The 20,134-nt window shown below is 42.5% G+C and overlaps 1 protein-coding gene and 1 long non-coding RNA gene across 2 annotated transcripts in view; one reads left to right on the forward strand and one right to left on the reverse strand.

Annotated features, from left to right (window-relative positions):
• MEGF10 (multiple EGF like domains 10) overlaps positions 1 to 20,134 on the forward strand; it is a 161,088-nt gene that overhangs the window by 23,407 nt on the left and 117,547 nt on the right. The gene's annotated exons all lie outside the window — the stretch shown is intronic.
• Positions 6,486 to 14,259, reverse strand: LOC140846252 (uncharacterized). The gene is made up of 3 exons (XR_012125259.1): positions 13,862 to 14,259; positions 7,123 to 7,171; positions 6,486 to 7,042 (listed from the first exon to the last, which is right to left on the reverse strand). It is a non-coding gene; the product is annotated as an uncharacterized lncRNA (long non-coding RNA).

The following is a 20,134-nucleotide window of genomic DNA, read 5'->3' on the forward strand; positions in this document are numbered from 1 at the left end:
CTGAGCTGCTGCCTGCCACTTGGTAACTTAACTTAAGCGTACAGAGAGCTGTGGGTGTCTGGATTTTTGCAATTTTAAAGAGTCGAATGATGGCATACTTTATAAAGGCAACTTTCAAGTGAGCTGCAGTTTAATTAGTAGATCCCCACTTGCCTGCATACAAACTTGAAGTTATCAATGAGCAGCTTTACTGTGGACAGGGAATGACAACCACATGTTTCTCTAATATATGTTACAGAATGAGACTCTGAATGCCTAAAATCCACTTAGGGTTGTTTCGTAGGGCCCAAGGCATGTGGGAACTAGGTATCCTGAGAAACTTGACTTCTTGATGTTGCATGCCAGCTACACTTTTTAAAGTCATAGTTAACTGAGGAGCTAGCAAATGCTTTTCATAACTGCCTTATAACTCCTCATTTTAATGTCTGCAAGTAGACATCCCCACCAACCCACAGCTGAGCCCCTCCTGGTCTCGCTTGGCCCTTCCTCTCCCGGCTGGGCCTGTTTATAATGGGCTGCAGGGAAGCACCGAGAGCCCAAAGGAAGGAGAAAAGCAGAAGTCAGAGCAAACAGCCCAGGCCCTGCTCCCAGCTGAACTGGCACCCGGAAAAAGTGCCTTCAGCTGGCACGGGGGCTTGTGTGCACCAGGCTTTGCTTGTTTGCCATGGAAATCCTGGTCACAGTAGAGACCGATGCCATTCAGGCAGTGAGCGGAAAGCTGCTTTTATGGGGAGGCTTTTTGGCACTGTGTCCGACATACACTCCAGTCAATCATGGAGAAGTGCCTAATAACAGATGTGGTAATTAAGCCCGAAGAACGCTGTCTCTATTTTTTTCATTTTTAGTGCAGAGAGTAACAAAGTGCCTCATTAAACCTCCAATCACACTGATTTTTGAATTGGGCATACCGATGTCGTCAAAAATGACATCTCTGCAAGGGCTTCCTTCCAAAGTCCTTATCAGCCAAGGGGGCTGCCAGGAGAAATGTCCAATCAATTTTGGGGAGGACAGGTCTGTTCTCTCTCTGCTACCCCTTGCATTCTAATATCAAAGCATATGCAGATTCCTGTGATACAATCAGATCCCTTTAAGTGCCTTGGATATAAATAAACAGTTCTATCTTTTACATGCTTGTGTGAATATAAACTGTTACCTGATTCTCCTTAGGTTCAAATTATACTGCTTATAGCAAGAAATTAACTTCAGCTTTCAATCTTAGAAAGGTTTCAGATAACCTGAAACCACAGTAAATTACCATATTTTAAAAGTATGAATTATCTCGGAAAAAAATTTAATTACATCTGAAAAGGTCTGTCTTTGTGGTAGTTTTTGAGGCAAATGTCTTCATATAGGTTGTTTTTTCCTTTTTTCTTTCTTAATGATGAATGTGAGTTTGGCTCATTATTAAAGAAATGAATCTAAGAATTTAATGACTTGGGACAGGTAGAAAAATACATGTCCTCAAGAGTAAGAGAGCATGTTTGGGAACTTTCCCCAGAGCTCTTCCTGAACTGATCAGAGCTGGCTCTATGTGACCATGGTGCCAAGCGCTCTGCCCATTTCTGACATGTTTCTTTGTGGCTCTACTGATAGTGTAGGTTTGGAAACTATTTATTTCATGGAGATTATTTTTTGTGTGTTTCTAATCCAGTGTGGCCACAGGCATAGAAATTTGGGCAGACATTTAGCATATTTTGAAAAGGCCCTGGACCCCATTTTATACAATTACTGATTCATTTCCCTGTCTCCTAATGCATAGTTTTGAGTTTTTCAGACTATTTCCAAGAGAATTTCTAGATGATTATCTTCTTAAATGTGGCTCTCTTAATCTGACTCAGTGAAGCAGGGGATTCACACAACACAATCAAGATTCAATTTAATTTCCATTCTTATATAAATAAAGCATAAACTTGACCTGTTCATCTGATTAGCCCTAAATGAGTTAATATGTGTGTATTTAACATTTGTACACACCTACCTGTAAAAGTGTACCAACCTTAATGCTGTTCCACATCTGTTTACTCATGGGACACCTAATAGTTATGATTGACTTTTTGCTACCTTTATCCATTTAGACAACATTTTCTGCCATTGATGTCAAATATGTTTCTTGCCTAATATGAAAGTAGGCATGTGCAAACTCAGATGTTACCACATTAATTTTGTTTTAAGAAACCACCCCTATGTAAACCTTGCATCCAAAAAAAAATGTGAGATGGTCTAAATACAGTAGGAAAGATCAATGATTCAAATACTGGCCAGGACCACACAGTGGCTGGAAAGCAAAGCTTTTCTTTAAGTAAGATTCAGAGTCATTTTCTTATATTTTTCCTAAGAACTGCAAGCTCTGGGCTGATACGACTCATGTTTTAGTTCCAGTCCTGTTGTTGGGGGAATATTTCTATAAATTCATGGAGAAACCTTTCAGGTGTGGTGGGAAGTTGGCCAACCAAGAGCAGCTCTGAGCTAAAGCGCCACCTCCTGGCAGAATAGATCACTTTGGGAATCATTTCCCAAAGTTAACTCCTGCTCCCAGCTGGCATTTTTTCCCCACAGGTATGCATCCCATTCTCAGTTATTAAATTCTCACTTCAAGTCTCTGGACTCATATCAACTGTCTGTGACTCACAGGTTCTGATCCCCTGTCTGCCCTTCAACCTCTAGGTCATTGCTCAGTACAAGGTAAATGTTGCCTTCCCTGTAGCTCCAAGTTTTGATCTAACTCAGTTAACAACTAGTTTTTGAGCATCTGTTATATTCTTGCAGATGGAGAGAAAAGTGGAAATCAAGGAGGAGTTGAGTGGGAGACGAGACAAAGACATGGGCTCTGCTTCTTACATTCTAGTTGAGGAGATGGGATTCGTTATATAAAAGAGGAAGTGCAGCCCAAGATAACATGCACATATCAGATAAAGGATGTGGGGAGTTGGTTCCTTCAGAGATTTCTGTGCAGTTTTTAGTGAAAAAACTAAAGGTTATTTTCCATTATGTCCTGTATACACCATTTACTAGACATGGAATAAAAGAATAAATTATTGCAAAGGGAGAAATAAGTTGACAGGAAACTTATGTAATGGTTTGAATTTCAAACAATTAGGGAGGCTTACATGTTGACCTGAGGGAATCATAGAAATGAATCATAGGCCTTTTCAAATTAGTGGGACAGGAAAAATGTAATCCATGCAGAAAGCCATTTCCATCCTTCATAGATTCTTCAATTGACATAGTCTTCATGTATAGTTTAAATCCATTAGATTTTATATTTCCTTTTTAAATTAAATGAGTAACAAGTTTAAAACCTTGAACAAATGACAGTAATACAGTTTATAGGAGCCTCTTCTTAATAAGAGGGAATTTAATGTATTCAGTGTAATGGGGTCAATTTAATCTTGAACACCTGTGGTTTCCAGGATTTTTGATAAAGTGTAGATATTGCATTAGAGATTTTGAAATTAAAAAAAGAGACAAGAAAGATCATTTCTGATAAAGGCAAAGGGGAAATGACATTTAAAAAGAACGAAAATGGAGGACAGGAAGAAAATGTCATAAATTGCAAAACCTGTGATCTTAAAGAGTTCAGAACTCATGACTTTAGTTCAAATATTTAGCTTCCTTGGTTCAGATTGACCTTAAAGAGTTACTAAAATCTGCTTAAAAGTAAACATGTTAGTTACCAGGAGACGTGTAATTACTTTGATATTAATGTTACAGTTTGTGTACCTATTTATTCTTAACATTATGCTTGGTGTGTATTTATGCCCACCTATGCTTTTCATTTCCTTTCTTATTTGAGTAATGTACAAACACGTGTATTTGAGGTCCATTAAAATGTTCTTTTACTCATAGTCACAAGGAGATAAAAAACCTTGACCTTCCATTTTTCCTTTTTATACTGGGAAAAAATTCATGAAAGAGACAATAAAAGACCTGAGTTACTCCTTAAAATTCAGCCTTAAAAATATATGAATCCCTTTTGTTCCCTTTCTGTCTATATTTCAACCATGTATTTTAAGTCCCTGTTTGATACCATCTTTACCTTTCCTAAACTATATTGCTATTGCACTTCATCAACACGTTGAAGCAGGGCAGTCCCTCCGTTACTGCAGACTGTAATAATTTGCTAATTATCAACAGTTCACTCTAGGGTGTTCCCAGACACTGTGTTTCTGGCGAAGTTTTCTGAGATGGATCGTGTACCAGCTCATGCAGGCAGGCCCTAGGAACTGTGCTTTCCAGCCATGGGGAATCAACTCTTCTGAAGAGCTCTTAGGATGGCAAAAGGCTGCCATTGAGAGTTTTGGTTCCATTACTCCTTTATCCCTGACTCCTGTACCTTCCTTTGTTACCTCTATTCTTTGATTTCCATCTTATGCTGGACCATCCTTCTTTTATTACTCCCAAATGTATGCTCATGGTCACCTTACTTTAACTGCAGCTGAGATGGATACCAGGCCCACAAGAATCATGACCAAATGTAGCCGTGTCTGACCAGGGGTACTTACTGAGAATAAGGAGTGCCAGTGAAGAGAAAGTCTCTAACTTTTACAAGAATTTACAGAATAACTATTAATTAAGCCCTCAAAAGTCTCCATAGGTTCTCTTTAGAAACATATTTTTTTCCTCTAATTTAAACAAATATTTTTCTAGCAAAGCTTTCGTTTGCTTTTTTTTATTTATAATCACTAGTGTTGCAATCATTTTATTTCAACTTCAGGATTTTCCTTTGCAGCTGCATAGTTTAACAATTCAGTGGGAAAATCTTGACCTTCCATTTTTCCTTTTTATACTGGGAAAAATATTTCAAGATCCAAAACAACAGATTTACATTTTCTGAGCTTTATTGTTCCTATAGGTCATTCATTCACTCATTCATTGAGTCAGTAGTCAAGAAGTAGTATGGAGTCCTCCATATGTGTTAAAAACAAGTAGAGATTAACAGTGTACTGTTTTGACATTAATGAGTTCACCAGCTAGTGGAGAGAGGAGTGAAGAAAATGGCAAATAGTGTGTGTTACTATCCTGACAAAGTCCACACCATCTACTCCCAGAATGCCCCAGGGGTTATGGGAGCCAAGAAGAATGTTTAGATTGCTGTGGAGCTGTTCTAAGAAGAAGAAACCTTTGATTCTTGAAGAATGAGTGAAAATTAAGTTGACCAGGTAGTTAAGGGCATTCCAAGCAGAAGGAACAGCATAGGGGAGTGAAAACATGTAGTATTTCATGAAATTCAATAGCAAAAATTGCTTAAGTGATACATAGAAGTGATGTATACATGTGAGAACTTGCTGGGTGAAAAGGCTGAATGCTTTTAAGTACACAAGTGTGATGTTCTGATTTGTGTTTTGAAACAGTTGGTGGCAGCATGGAGAGGCAATTGGAAGTTGATTGGTGTAAAGGATAAATTGATCCAACAGGAAAACTAGACAAAAGTTAGTGTTGCTAGGCCTTGGTTTTAAACTTGCTCTTAGTAAAACCTCCTTTATCTTTACAGTAAAAAGTCAAACTAAAGGACCAATACTACTTAACTGCTTATTGCTCTAGTTATAATAAAGAATAAAACTTAATTAATGATAAATGATAGAGACATATATTTCTCAACTCTTTATTTACTCTTCTAATGTTAAAATAAAATTTTAAAACTTAGTGACTCTCAGGAATAGCCAACCAAAATTGTTCATTTCCTCACTCTTGACAAAGGTTTTTGGTAAAATACAAAAGTGATCATTTAAAATGTTGGGACCATACTAAGTAGATATAGTTGTCATCACTGGCTGAGAATGAATTTAAAAGTACTTTGGAAAACAGATAAAATTGCAAAATGATATGTCAAAGCATATCAAACAAAGCTTCTAAGTATATGAGGTAAGAAATAAAAAGTCTTGCAACAATTTTCCATTGGAAAATTGACTTAAGCCTGAAAAATAATGAGAAATAAAATAATGAAAAACATTTCCAGTAGGCAGATCAAGCATAATTGGCTGAGAATGAGACAGAAAAAACTAAAATGTCCGTAGAAGTTGTATAATGATGGCCTATTTCAAACTAAGAAAATCAAAGTCCTCCATCAGAACTTATAAAGAATTTAAAAAGAGAAGTATCTTACTTTGAGTTACATGGATACAAAGCTGCCTCATGTACATAAAAATTACTAATTTTTGAAAAACCTGTGACTTGGAATACTATATTTTCAACAGATTTCTATTTTTCTACTTCACCAATTCCAAATCTTGTTAAACCCAAATCTCTTTCTTCTTTAAGATATTTTTTATTTTAAGTTCTTTGTTCAAATCCTCTCGACTCCTCTCAATACCTTTTATTCTTTAAATTCATTCATTCATTCATTCATTTGTCATTTGCCCTTCCTTCTGCCACATGCTGTGATAGACGAAGGATATCACAGAGAATCAAAAAGCATCACTGCACTGAGGAAATTGGGAGATGTCCGTGTATCTTTCATCAACTCCTTTACGCTGCCTTTAGCAAAACTTTTATGAGGCCTGTGTCTAATCTGCTTCGATACACAGACTGAGTAGACGAACTCACTGTGAGCTTGTCCACCTTGGAATGAAAAGAAACATTCACAAGTTACCTTATTAAGGGCTTCGCTATTTCATCAGTGTTTTAGTGGTAAACTTTTATAAGAAGCCTAGGGCTTATCATCTGTATATTTGTATTCTATTAGGACTACCATCAGCCACGGGGAGAGGGAAAGGTAATTGCATCTTTATTATCTTTGTATGTGGCAATTCATAATATTGTGCAGGACAAATTGACAGGATCTTGGATTTTGGCCCAATATTAGCATAAGAAGAAGATGTTTATGAAATAGTTTTGTGACCTTGGGCACACACTTAATTTCTCTAGACCAGAGCATCATCATCTGTAAAATTAGAGTATTGGACCAACTTCCCACTAAAGGCTATGTTCACACAGAACTCAATGCATCTTGGACATCCTGGAGATTTATAAGAAAGGTACATGAAAAATATGACTCTCATTTTAAGTTTGCTTGCTGTTGAAGTTGCTTTCCTGGCTGATATTTCTGAAAAAGAAAGAAAGCAGAGAGACAATGAGTGACTTGTCAATGATAAAAGTTTGATGTTGAGCCGGCCTAGAATTTACCTCCGTTGCTGTATCTTCCTGCACCAGAGACATCACAGCCTGGATTTCCCTAAAAATGGTAGAGAAGGAAAAGTAAGGAGACTCAGGGAAATCAAAAGAGAATTCTGGATAATGTGAATGAAGGAAGTCCTGTGCACAATGGCTCTTAATTTTCCTCTCAATATGAGATTGTTCTCGAACTATTACTCAGGGTCAGACAGGGTCACTTGAATGAAAGATCTGTCTAGATACCACAGGAAGTGGTGTCCTACTTCAGCATGTGGCACTTTATCTTCTAAAACAAAGCCCTATTTTAAGAGTCATAAAGTTGGGGTTTGGGTTGTGGCTTCTTATATTTGCATATATATGTGATTGGTGAGGAAGCGGAGGAGGGAGGGAAGGCTGCCCAGGCCTATTTTCCTGCATGTCCTGGCCAAGTGCAACTTTGATTAATTATGTTCTTGCTCTTCCTCAGCCGTTTGTTCACATTTTGCCTCAACTCTTCAAAGCTTTTGACCATGCGGGCTTAAAACCGTAAGGATAAAAGTGTCCAGACTCTTTTATGGCCATGCCTGCTGCAGGAGATGTCTGTGGTCACCCTGCATCCTGGTCTGGATTAGTGGTTCAGAGCTGAGTAACTCTGGGGAGAATGGCAGTTGAATCCCCATGCCACTGATTATTTGAAACATCTGTATGGTATAAATGTATTTTCTAATTCAGATTCTCAGTTTTGACCAGGAAACAGCTTAGTCACTTGGAGAGTCTAACTTTCAATGCATTCACATTCCAAGAAACATTTATTACGCCAATACCCAGATGGAGTAATATTTTAGAAAGACGGTGACTGTTTTACCTGAGGGAGAGGCGATTTGAGAGGAGTTAGGAGACCTGAGTTCTCGGCTCTCTTGTCAGACTGCCCACAAACTAGCTCCTGTGATCACAGTCAAGTCATCATAACTTGAAGCTTCAAGTTTTTCAACCATAACGCAAAACGGTATTGATGGGATCCCATAAAGCCTTAAACTATAACTTCCTATTCTATTTTTTAGCACAAAAATTCTGTGGAACCCAGGACATATGTGGTGCTCTGGAGACTTTTGGGAGACAAATGGATGTTAAAAACATAAATTATATGGCCTCTTATGAATTATTGAATATTAGAGGAATGCTTTGTATGTGGGGTATGTGCGTGCATGTGTGTGTTTGTGTGTGTGTGTGTGTGTGTGTGTGTGTGTGTGTTGCCTTAATAGAATCTGGATAGAAACAGTTGACAGGAAATATTTCTAAAATCTTGGTTCCATAGAAATTCATTTTCCTCATAGGGTCTTTGTTCCTCTGTGTTTTTGTCTCTAAGAAAAGACCTTTGAGGAAGGAAGGCATGTGTTGGATTGCTTAGCTGTGCCCTAATACTTGAGTATTTCAGGACTTGAGGGTTAGCATAATGACCCAGAGTTAGGAGAGCAGGTGACATGTAGGTGCCCCTTGTCATGTCAGTGATGGGGGCACAATGAGCATCACCATCCTACTATAGCTGCGTACACCATTGAAAAGGGCCCTCCGGAGAGAGGGACCATGCAAATACTTAGGCTTCCTATTATTGTCCCAGTCCCCCCTCAAGGAAAGGACAGACCTATGATTCTGATGACACTTAAGTAGCCTGCTGTACAGCAGAGAATTATATTTTCTCCTCTTCCCTTTACTATAATTTGACTTTCCCTTTTAAAAGTAAATTGCCTTCTTTTGTCATTTATTCTGCTACAGTTGGATATTTTTCCTGCTTGTATTGTGTCAGCAGGTTTATTAAGCCTGAAAGGCTCAGCTGCTTCAATCAGTATTGCTGGTTGAAAGAAAAAAGTGAGCAATGTCTTCCTTTTTTCCTGGGCTGATCAAGTTCTATTTCTAGTTCTTATTTTCTCAAAACCATTCACTCTGGGACAGCCTGATGTCTCAGGAAGTGTTCAGTTATTTACCTTAAACCATGATATTCACTGCCATTCTTGACTTGGCTCTAAAATACTTCTTCCACTCACCAACTTTTTTACTCGGTATTCCAGACCATTTCGCCCATTTGCATTTCCCTCTGGAAAGTCACTTTTGCTCCCACTGGTTCCTCTGGGTGCAACCTTCCCTGCTCCATCTATAGCAAAATCTTCAATAATGCTTTATCTTATGCCCCCTCACCAGTTGGAAATATTTCCTGAACACCAATACTTATTTTATAACCCTCTCTGTCCCAGATCACATTATATTTGCATTGCCTTATCATTACCACCCAGTGACACTATTCTCACATTAGACTAAGCTCTCTGAAGGGAAAAATGGCCTTCACCAGTGTTTGCTGACTGAAAGAACCAATGTTTGTTCTTCAGCAAAGACTTTGAAAAATTTCTGTGCAAAAGATTGTTAAAATCATTTTATTATTAGGACAGTTGATGAAATTTGAATGAGATCTATAGATTAGAGAGTAGCATTCATTGCATCAATATTACATTTTCTCATTGAGATAGTTGTACTATAATTATTTAGGCGAATGTCCTCAGTCTTAGGAAATGTACATTGAAGTATTTAGAGGTTTATGGGCACGATATGTGCAAAGTACTCTCAGATTATTGAAAGCTAAAAATATGTCCATGTATTTATTGCATATCATATATGTGTATGTAGATAGAGAATGATAAAGTAAATGTGGAAAATTGTAGCAACTGATGTGTCTGGGGAAGGGCATTCTTCTATTTTTGCAGCATTCGAATAAGTTTGACATTATTTCAAAATAAGTTCAAAACTGAAACAATCATTAAATTGTATATACCATCTAATCAGAGGTAATCATAGAAAACTAGTTCAAATGCAGGAAAATACAAGGAACCTTTATTCTGTAGATGAAAAAAGGAACCCACAACCATTATAAGTTTGTAAAATGGGATTTGAGAATTTTAAAAATTTTATTAATGTTAATAGTCATACTTTACTTATATTCTTAGAAGCTTTCCAGGGAATGCTGTGTGAACTGCCATTGCAACATGATTTAATCTGATGTAGAAGAATATCTTTGTTGTGGTGTTTGTTGTTCATAAAATGCCATGAGACCTCCCCCTCCCACAGACAAAAAATACATATAGCATGTGTACTGCTTCAAATGTATAGTTATGCTTAGGTTAAGTATTATGCTGTTAAAACAACTAGCTCTGGATGGTGAAAACAGAAACCATGAGAATTTCCCAAGGATTCCTTTCATCAGCAAAGTAGTATTTCCATGGAAGTCCTCATTTGAGGTTGTTCTCAGAAAGCAGTACTCTTTTGACATCTTTTATAGCCTGAAGCTGGTCCTTTGATGCTCTATTCAAACCCAAAGTTCCAGGAAGAACACAACACACTACCTTAGAAAATCCTTTATAGACATATGATAGTGTGATCAAGCAAAACAGGTGTCTCTTTGGTACCCAGGGCTGGGGAGAAGGGGGAGAATTGTAGAAATGTGACTTTTCTTAATTAAGAAATTAGTTTTCATCGAGAGAACTGTGAGAGGATTTTAGGGAAATGAGCTTGAGGAAAAAACTGGGTGAGGGCCCCAAGTTATTTCTATGTATACCCTTAAGATTCTAAGAAGGAAATAGATTTTAGAGGCAGAAAGAATTGTCTGGGGTCATTTATCCCTCTGTTGCTGTAAAAATAAATTAGCAAGTCAACGCCCCATTATTTGTTTCTCCCTAACACAGTGATAAAGAAACTACTCCCTATCTTAAGAACCCAGACTCATCCTTTGTAAGGATTTTCTTCAATCTGATTATTTATTGAGGTTTTTGTGGTGGAATAAGCAAAGCCTGCCTTCCTAGGAGGCAGCAAGAGTTAAATCTGACTGCGGTTTCCTCTTTCTAATAGGAGCACTTTAGCAATGCTAATGAGTTGTACTGATTTTCTGTTTTGATTTTTCCATAATAATTAACTGAATGATATGGAATGCAATCAAGTTTGGCACTAGGGGGTTCATGCAAATAACTCTTTTTTTTTTAACATTTAAAATTTTCTTAAATGGACCCTTAAGTAAAGTTATTTGAAGATGAAGACTGGGTAGGTGGGGGTAGCTTAACTCTTAATTTAGAATATTTTCAAAATGTCTATTTAAATGAAGCAAATCAACCACGGTGTTTTTTTCCCCATTGAAATGTGTTGTTTTCTAAAGTTTGCATTTTGTTGTCATTTGTTCTCCGAAGTGGAAGATTATAGAGTAAGACAAGATGACACAGCTTAAAAGAGAGAAATGAGGAAGAAAAATGTATTGAACTTTCTTCCTTCAGGATAGACATAAAAGAATTAAGGTACCCACATTTACTCATCAAAACCACAGATGAAAACAAAACAGGGAAGGAATAAATGTAGTGCCCCATGCACTTCTTACCTGGGTTGCCTATCACACCATTGTTACATAAGACTGAACCAAAAGAAGGACCATCCACACGCCTGACTAGCGTGAAATGTTGCATTTCCATAGTTCTTTACAGCTCAACGGCATATTTAGGAAACTTCTTCTCATCCACCATTTTTAATTGTTTTCTCAAATGGTTTTAACTGGTTTATGTGAGCTTGCATGATCCCTGAACCTTGATCTGGCAATTCTTTTGGTTTTTGACATTTTCTACTTTAATGTAGATTATTCTAGAGCTCTGTTAATTTTCTGATTTTAATTCAGAAAATTCTATGGGAGTAAGGGACCAAATGATGAATATATACATTTTTTTAATGTACTGATATTTTCCCTTCCACAAACACTGCCAACAGCTTTACAGTGCAGTTTGGTTTTTCTGTATGCTGAATTTCAAAAGCAATGAGTAGGTGGCCAAATCCTGCTTTTTCTTTTTTTCCTGCCATCCCCATAGAGAGGTTAAGGCCTACAGGGCCATGCATCAAGTGCAAAGCAAGAAGGGATACAGAAAGATTAGCATTCACATTTTTACATTAAAAGAGAATGCACAGCCTTTTTCTTTTTCTTGGCAGTTTGATTCAATGCTTGCAATTCCTAACTTTACAGACTAAACATTTCTAATTGGGAAATGGATGGTTTGAGGCTGCAGATGGTGACTCGGTATAAACTTTGCAATTTGGGGTGATTGTTTGTGAGTAGAAGGCAGGTAACTGCTGACCAGCACTCATTTAAAGAATGAAAGTTAATGTGCATATTTCACACTTCATCAAAAAAATACTTAACCTAGACATACATAAAGCAATGAGACAGAGAGATGTTCACCATGCTTATTTGTTACAATTAAATATATTAAAGGTTTTCTTTTTTGATAGGTAAGGAAAATGCTAGCAGAATATTGTGTCTTCAGTTACAAAATGGGGATAATAAAAATACCTACTTTATTTTTATTTTTATTTATTTATTATTTTTTTCTCAGGTAAGTTACCAGGAGGATTAAGTGGATAATTCACATAACAGGTTCAGCACTGTGCCTGGCACTCAGTAGTCAGTCAGGAACTGAGAGCAGTTATTGTTTATCATCATGATCATTATTGCTTTTTATTCATTCCTGTTAAGTGGAATAGCTCCTTTAATTATATAATGCTAAGCTTCAGATTTTACAACTTCATGATGGCTAGCCTCTAGAATACCGACTATTTGAATTGATTTATAAGCCATATTCTGGCTGCCTGTTTATGCTTGTTATGTTAGAATTTTTTTGTGATGATTGATATTGAAGGGTCCCCACCAGTAAGATGGCAAACTTCCGGCTTCTCTTCGGGGGGGGGGGGGGGGGGGGGGGGGGGGGGGGGGGAGGGGGGGTCCTCAGTTCCCGCCGGCGCCACCTGAAGCCCAATCACCTCTCGCCCCCCTCCCAATCCCAGCACCTAGCCAACAGCCACCAGCCCCGTAGAAGTGACACCTCAATCAATTCATGCCCCCTCCTATATAACCCAGCACCTTTCCCTAATAAAGCGGAACTCTCCGGTGAATTGCTGCTATGTGTCGCTCCTTTCCTTTCATTGGTGCCGAAACCCGGGAGACGGGACACCCCAACTGGGCCCCGTCTCCCCCCGACACCAGCAGCAGCTTGCCCTCGTCCTCTTTTTCCGGCGCTGGCTCATCACACTCACCACTCCTCTCTGGCCTTTAGGTAAGTTTTCCCCCCGGAGTGGGCCACTCTTCCCCGAGCTATTGCAGTGCCATTGACCGTGATCGTCCGGCAAGGCCCTGACGCTCGGGGATGAGGAGGGAACGCTCCCCGCCTCAGGCCTTCACGGCTGTGGTGGACCCTCAGGCCCCTCCTCCAAAAGCCATAAATCCCCGCCTCAAGCCTTTACAGCTGCGGTGGACGCTCAGGCCCCTCCTCCGACAGTCATAAACACATTCACCATCCCTTCCATCAGTGCTGAAAGTTTTTAAGCAAAATTTCCCCGGGGTGGGCCACTCTTCCCCGAGCTATCGCAGTGCCATTGACCGTGATCGTCCGGCAAGGCCCTGATGCTCGGGGATGAGGAGGGAACTCTCCCCGCCTCAGGCCTTCACGGCTGCGGCGGACCCCCAGGCCCCTCCCCAAACAGCCATAAATCCCCGCCTCAAGCCTTTACGGCTGCGGCGGACGCTCAGGCCCCTCCTCTGACAGTCATAAATCCCCGCCTCAGGTCTTCATGGCTGCGGCCGACTCTCAGGCACCCCCCTCCAACAGCCATAAACGAGGTGACTCCTTTGTGGATGAGAACGCTCCCTTTTCCCCCCCTCCTCCTTCTGCTCCGTCCGCCAAAAATGCCTAGCGTTAGGTACCTCGTGACTCCGGCACTCTTTCTTCTTAGGGAAGTCTGGGTGACGACCCACACTTCCCAAGAAATTCTGACTTGTATACGAGTTTCCGCAGACCACCAAAGATCATAGGGGACGCCCTTTGTCTCCTTGTGGTCTGCTTCCAGTCCGAGGATCTCCGTTCGTCTTCCCCTGTTTGTCTCCTTCTCTGTCCTTTAGCCATGGGAGCCTCCTCATCCCTCCCTGAAAGTTCACCTCTTGAATGCCTGCTTAAGCATCTGGCTACCCTCTCCCTGATGCCTGATATAAAACCAAAACTTCTCCGTAAATATTGCTCCCAAGATTGGCCGACATACCCCCTAGACAATAAAAACCAATGGCCTGCAGGGGGAACTCTTGATCCTAACATCACTCGCGATCTTTTTAACTACTGCCAGCGCCTGAAAAAATGGAAGGAGATTCCCTATATCTAAGCTTTCCGCCTCCTCCTCTCCCCGCCCCCTCCCAAGTTCTCCTAGCCTGCAAGCCGCCGCCCCCGCAGAAGCCTCCCGTTCACTCCCTTCCCCTTCTTCTCCTAGAACAGCCCTTCTCCCTTCCTCCCCAACCATCTCCTCCCCCATCTCACCTCCTCCACCTTCATTCCCTGCAGATTAAGCCTGAGCCTTTCAGCCCCTCTTTAACTAGGTCCCAGGGGCCTCCTCCGTCTTTGCCCTCATCACCTGTTTCTCCCCTGTTAGGGACTGCCTTTGTCTTCTCACATGTTTGTAGAGAGAATGGGAAAGCACCTCCCCCCATGTCTGAACGCAGCATGGGAAAGCACAAGCTAGAGAACAACCAGTGCAGTCCTTAGAAGTTATCTGTCCACAAAAACATATCTTGCCAAGACTCCTCACTCTGAAAATAGGGAGACCTTGAAGATGTGTAGAAACACCGCCCCTGCTTCTAGCTATGCCCTTCCCCCACTTGCAGATCTGGCAGGAATAGAAAACAACGCATTCCATAAGCAATTAACTGGAGCCCTGCTGTAGCTCAGTAGAGCATGGGACTCTTAACCTCAGAGTCATGAGTTCAAGCCCAACTAAAGCAGCAGAGGCAAGCAGCTGGGCTGCTAGCTGGCGACATGTGGGTCCGATTCTATCTTTCTTTATTTTCTTTGCCCCCCTTCTGCACTTCAGGACCTGCTCGACTAGGCACAGCTAGAGTGCGTCACTCCCCCACAGACTGAGCCAGAACCCTTCAGTCCCCCTCAGACTCAGTCCGAGAGCCTCCCAGAATTATCGCCCCCCTCTGGGAGGTAGCAGGATCCAAAGGCATAGTGCGCGTTCACGTCCCTTTCTCCTTAAGAGATTTAGCCTAACTGGAGAAACGCCTAAGTTCCTTTTCCACTGATCCCATGACATACATCAGGGAGTTTCAATAGACCCTCCAGTCTTACAACCTCACACATCATGACATTTTCATGCTCCTGGCCAATACTCTCCTCCCTGAAGAGCGTAGACGAGTTTCGGACTTCGCCCAAATGCAGGCTACTGAAACCCACAGGACTGACTCCACCTATCCCCCTGGCCCCACTGCTGTCCCCGAACAAGACCCACACTGAAATTATAACACCGCCATGAGTCTCCGCTCTCGAGATATTTTTGCCTCCTGCTTAATAGCAGGTCTGAAAAAGGGCAGCTTGTAAAGTAGTCAATTTTCAAAAGCTCCGAGACATAATTCAAAAGAGAGATGAAATCCCCTCCGAGTTCTTAGACAGACTCACTCAAGCCCTATTACAGTATACCAGCCTGGACCCAGAAACACCTGAAGGAAGACATGTCCTTATGACATACTTCCTAGCTCAAGGCTACCCCGACATTAAAGCTAAACTCAAAAAGTTAGAACAGGGCCCCGCTACCCCACAGACTGAGATCCTAACAGTGGCCTTTAAAGTCTTCCATAAGCGGGAGGAGGAGAAAGAATGCCGTAAACAAAAGGCTGATCAGGCCAATTTCCAGATGTTGGCCCAGCTGATAAAACCACAACCTGGGCGCCCCTCTACAAACAAGCACCCCCCAAGAGCTTGTTTCAAGTGCAGAAAAGAGGGACATTGGTCAAGGGCATGCCCCTCCCCCTGATCTCCTACCACCCCATGCCCCAGATGCCACAAAAAGGGCCACTGGGGGTCTGATTGCCCAACCACCCGAAGGGGAGGCTGGACAACAACCCCCATCCTAAGCCCGCCGTAGTGGGGCTGGCAGAAGAAGATTGATGGGGCCCGGGGGCTTCTCGCCCGACCATTTCCATCACCAAACAGGAGCCCAGGGTTACATTAACAGTAGACGGTCACCCCATCTCCTTCCTCCTAGATACAGGAGCCACCTTCTCAGTCTTGTGAGAATACCGGGGCCCTACCACACCAGCCATTACTCCTATAGTCAGAGTAGGAGGTAAACAGATTTTCCCATTAAACCCCCCACCCACCCTTTTATGCACAATCCAAGACAATCCCATACCTTTCTCCCACTCCTTCCTGGTTATGCCCCAGTGTCCCATCCCTTTACTAGGACGAGACATCCTTTCCCTCCTCCACGTTTCCATAACTATATCCACTCCCACAGCCCCCAGTACTCCCTTTCTGATGGCCCTCATAGCCGACGACCCCCCTCTACCCAATGAAAGCTCCGGTTCTGCCCTCATACACCCTGTAAATCCCAAAGTTTGGGACATTACAAGCCCCTCCATGGCCCTATGTCCCCCTGCCTCTGTCAAATTACATGACCCCTCTCAGTATATCTGTCAGGCCCAATACCCCCTAACCACTTCAGCCCTCATAGGCCTCCAACCCATCATTCAAGCAGACCCACTCACTCCCCATTTAATACCCCCATATTAGCTGTTAAAAAAACCAACGGATCTTTCCGCCTTGTCCAAGACCTTCGCCTCATCAACATAGCCATTGTCCCTATCCATCCCTTAGTTCCAAATCTATACAGCCTCAGCATCCCACTTCTCTGTCCTAGATCTCAAAGACCCATTTTTCTATCCCTCTAGACCCCTGCTCCCAAGATTTTTTCATCTTCACCTGGACGGACCCATACACAAGACATTCTAAACAACTCACTTGGTCAGTTTTGCCACAAAGCTTCCGAGATAGTCCCCATATTTTTAGACAGGTCCTAGCTCAGGACCTCAAACAGTTTCATCATGATCACTCCAAGTCCACCTTATAATACATAGACAATCTTCTACTCTGCAGTCTCTCGTGGGAACAGTCTCAACTTGACACTGCCTCCCTACTTAACTTTCTAGCTTCCAGAAGTTACCGAGTATCCCCCGTCAAAGCTCAAATCTCTTCCCCTCCTATCACTTACCTCAGATTCCTTCTATCTCAACAAAGAAAGTCCATTACCTTAGACAGAAAATGGCTCCTCTCTGACCTTCCCATTCCCAAAACCAAGACAAAAATCCTTTCCTTTCTAGGCCCTTTCTAAGCCTAGCTAGATATTTTAGAACGTAGATCCCTAACTTCTCCCTGCACCCTGTTGGCAAGACCCCTATACAACCTCAGCAAGAGCCCCCCTAAAAAACCATTATCCTCCTCACCCCGACACTCCTTCATTAAGCTCCATCAAACCCTTGTAGAAGCCCCAGCTCTCCATCTTCCTGATTTGTCGAAGCCCTTCTCATTATACATTCATGAGAGGTCCAGTCAAGCTCTAGGAGTCCTAGGCCAATATGCTTTGCCCCAGTAGCTTATATCTCCAAGCAATTAGACCCCACAGTTCGGGGATGGGCCCCCTGCCTACGAGCATTAGCCGCTAGACAGCTCTTGCAGAAAGAAGCTCATAAACTGACATTCAGAGCGCCCCTTACTATTCTGTCCCCACATCACCTAAAAGATCTCTTAACCTACAAAAGTTTACAGACTCTCCCTCCCTCCAGACTCCTGACCTTACTGTCCTCTTTCCTCCAAAATCCCGTTCACCCCCTTTGCCATCCATACCCGAATCATGACTTTTTCCTCCTTTACTGCTCTCTTGCTTTTTTTCCTCATTCCTATTGTCTTCCCCACCACCCCAGACTCCTTTGTATGGCGATTCAAAGTCAGACAGACTTACACACAGCATCAAACAAAAGTTACTGCCCTCATTGCCACACCAGACTGCCCTCTGAAAGGCTGCTCCGAGCCTTTATACCTCCACTTTCCTCCCTCCACTGAAGTGTTCACTAGCAGCTACCCTTATTCTCCCTACCTCTGCTTCCTCTGTGACCAAAAACAAGCCTATTGCAGGCGATGGCCAGATACCTACAGGAGATGTCCCTACTGGTCTTGTGCAATTCACTACATGAGTAACTTCCAGTACCCACAGTATTACTCCTCCAACCGTTTCATGAAATATCCCAACGGCTCATTCTCCTTATCAATCCCAGATCCCTGGGACTCTCGATGGGCTGCCAGAATCACAGCCTCAGTTTACTACGGGGGGTCCTCGACCCCCCACAGTACCCTTCATATCTCTTGAAAGTATGTTCCCTCTCATTCCCAGATCTCTCAAGTTGCATCAGATAGCAGACATTCCGAAAAAGTCATTATCCAAACTCTTGATAGTGCCTCTTCATCTTCTTATCCCCGCCCCTCTTCCCATTTCTCCTACTCTTCATTACAGCTCATTCAGGACACCACCATCTTTCTCAACCACACCCTTAACACAGCCAATTGTTTCTTGTGCGCATCACTACAGCGCCCACTGCTGGCCGCCGTGCCCCTTAATATTTCCAACTACTCCTTCCATGCAGAAAGACAACCCCTCTGCCCCCTGGCAGACATACCCCTATGGGAACCAGAATACGCAGATAATCTCACCATCCACCACTGTGTAAGCCCAACTCCACCCCCCTCCAGCGCACTTCACTGCCTCTCTATCTACACCCCTACCTCCGGCTCTAAGACTTTTACGCAACCGGGACACTTCTTTTAGTGTAATAGCAGTCGTTTCAACTCACTGCCTCTCAACTCCGATACACCCTGCATTCTCGTCACCCTAATCCCACAGTTAACACTTTACAGCATGGCAGAATTCCTTGAGCTCCAACCTCCCTTGCCCTCGCGCACAAAAAGAGCTGCTTTCCTTCCCTTCATGGTCAGTAGCTCTTTGATCACCTCAGCCATTGGGGCAGGGTTTTCGGGAGAAGCCTTGGGTCACTCTCTATAGGCAGTTAGAAATCTCAACGCCAAACTTGAGGGAGCCCTGACATCCACTGCTGATTCTCTAGCCTCTCTCCAAAGACAGGTCACTTCGCTAGCTAAAGTCACCCTTCAAACCGGCGGGCCCTAGATCTGCTTACAGCCGAGAAGGGCGGCACCTGCGTCTTCCTCTGGGAAGAGTGCTGCTATTACATCAATGAATCTGGCATTGTAGAAACTGACATTACCAAACTCACCGACCTTGCCTCCAGTCTCCACTCTGCTTCCAATTCCAACCCATTCTCGTCAATACTAACAAACCCCCTCCTCACCTGGCTCTGGCCCATTGCAGGCCCCATAATAATCATTCTTCTCACCTGTCTCTTCTTACCCTGTATAATAAAGTTCATCAAATCCCAAGTCGGAAAAATCTCTAATCAAGCTTTCAACCAGCTTTTACTCAGGAACTACCAGCTTCTGGCCACAGATCCCTCACCCTCACGTGACCTCCTCACCACATGCTGAGATGGACCCCTCTCTCCACTGGAAACTGTTCCTGGAAACAATAGCCGCAGACGCCTGGCTCCTGACACCCATATCCTCTTGGCCAACCTATGGTTACAGGGAACCTTTATTGATTTCCAAACCTGAAGAAGTCCACATCTACTCATCCTTACTGCGGGGAGTCCTATCAACCCTTTCCTCCCAATCCTCAAGCCCTCACTCCCTTCTCCACCCCTGTTCAGCAGGAAGCAGCCAGAGAGAAAGCAACGTCCACAAACCCATAGAGGAGAAAGGGGGGAATGAAGGGTCCCCACCAGTAAGATGGCAAACTTCCGGCTTCTCTTCGGGGTCCTCAGTTCCCGCCAGCGCCACCTGAAGCCCAATCACCTCTCACCCCCCTCCCAATCCCAGCACCTAGCCAACAGCCACCAGCCCCGTAGAAGTGACACCTCAATCAATTCATGCCCCCTCCTATATAACCCAGCACCTTTCCCTAATAAAGCGGAACTCTCCGGTGAATTGCTGCTATGTGTCGCTCCTTTCCTTCCAGATATCCCCTTTTTAAAGACTTCACAACCTCTAATAGTGGCTCACACTATCTTTTAATTATCCTCCAAGTTTATGAT

Source organism: Manis javanica, chromosome 14 (genome assembly GCF_040802235.1).
Source record: "Manis javanica isolate MJ-LG chromosome 14, MJ_LKY, whole genome shotgun sequence".
Lineage (NCBI taxonomy): Eukaryota > Metazoa > Chordata > Mammalia > Pholidota > Manidae > Manis > Manis javanica.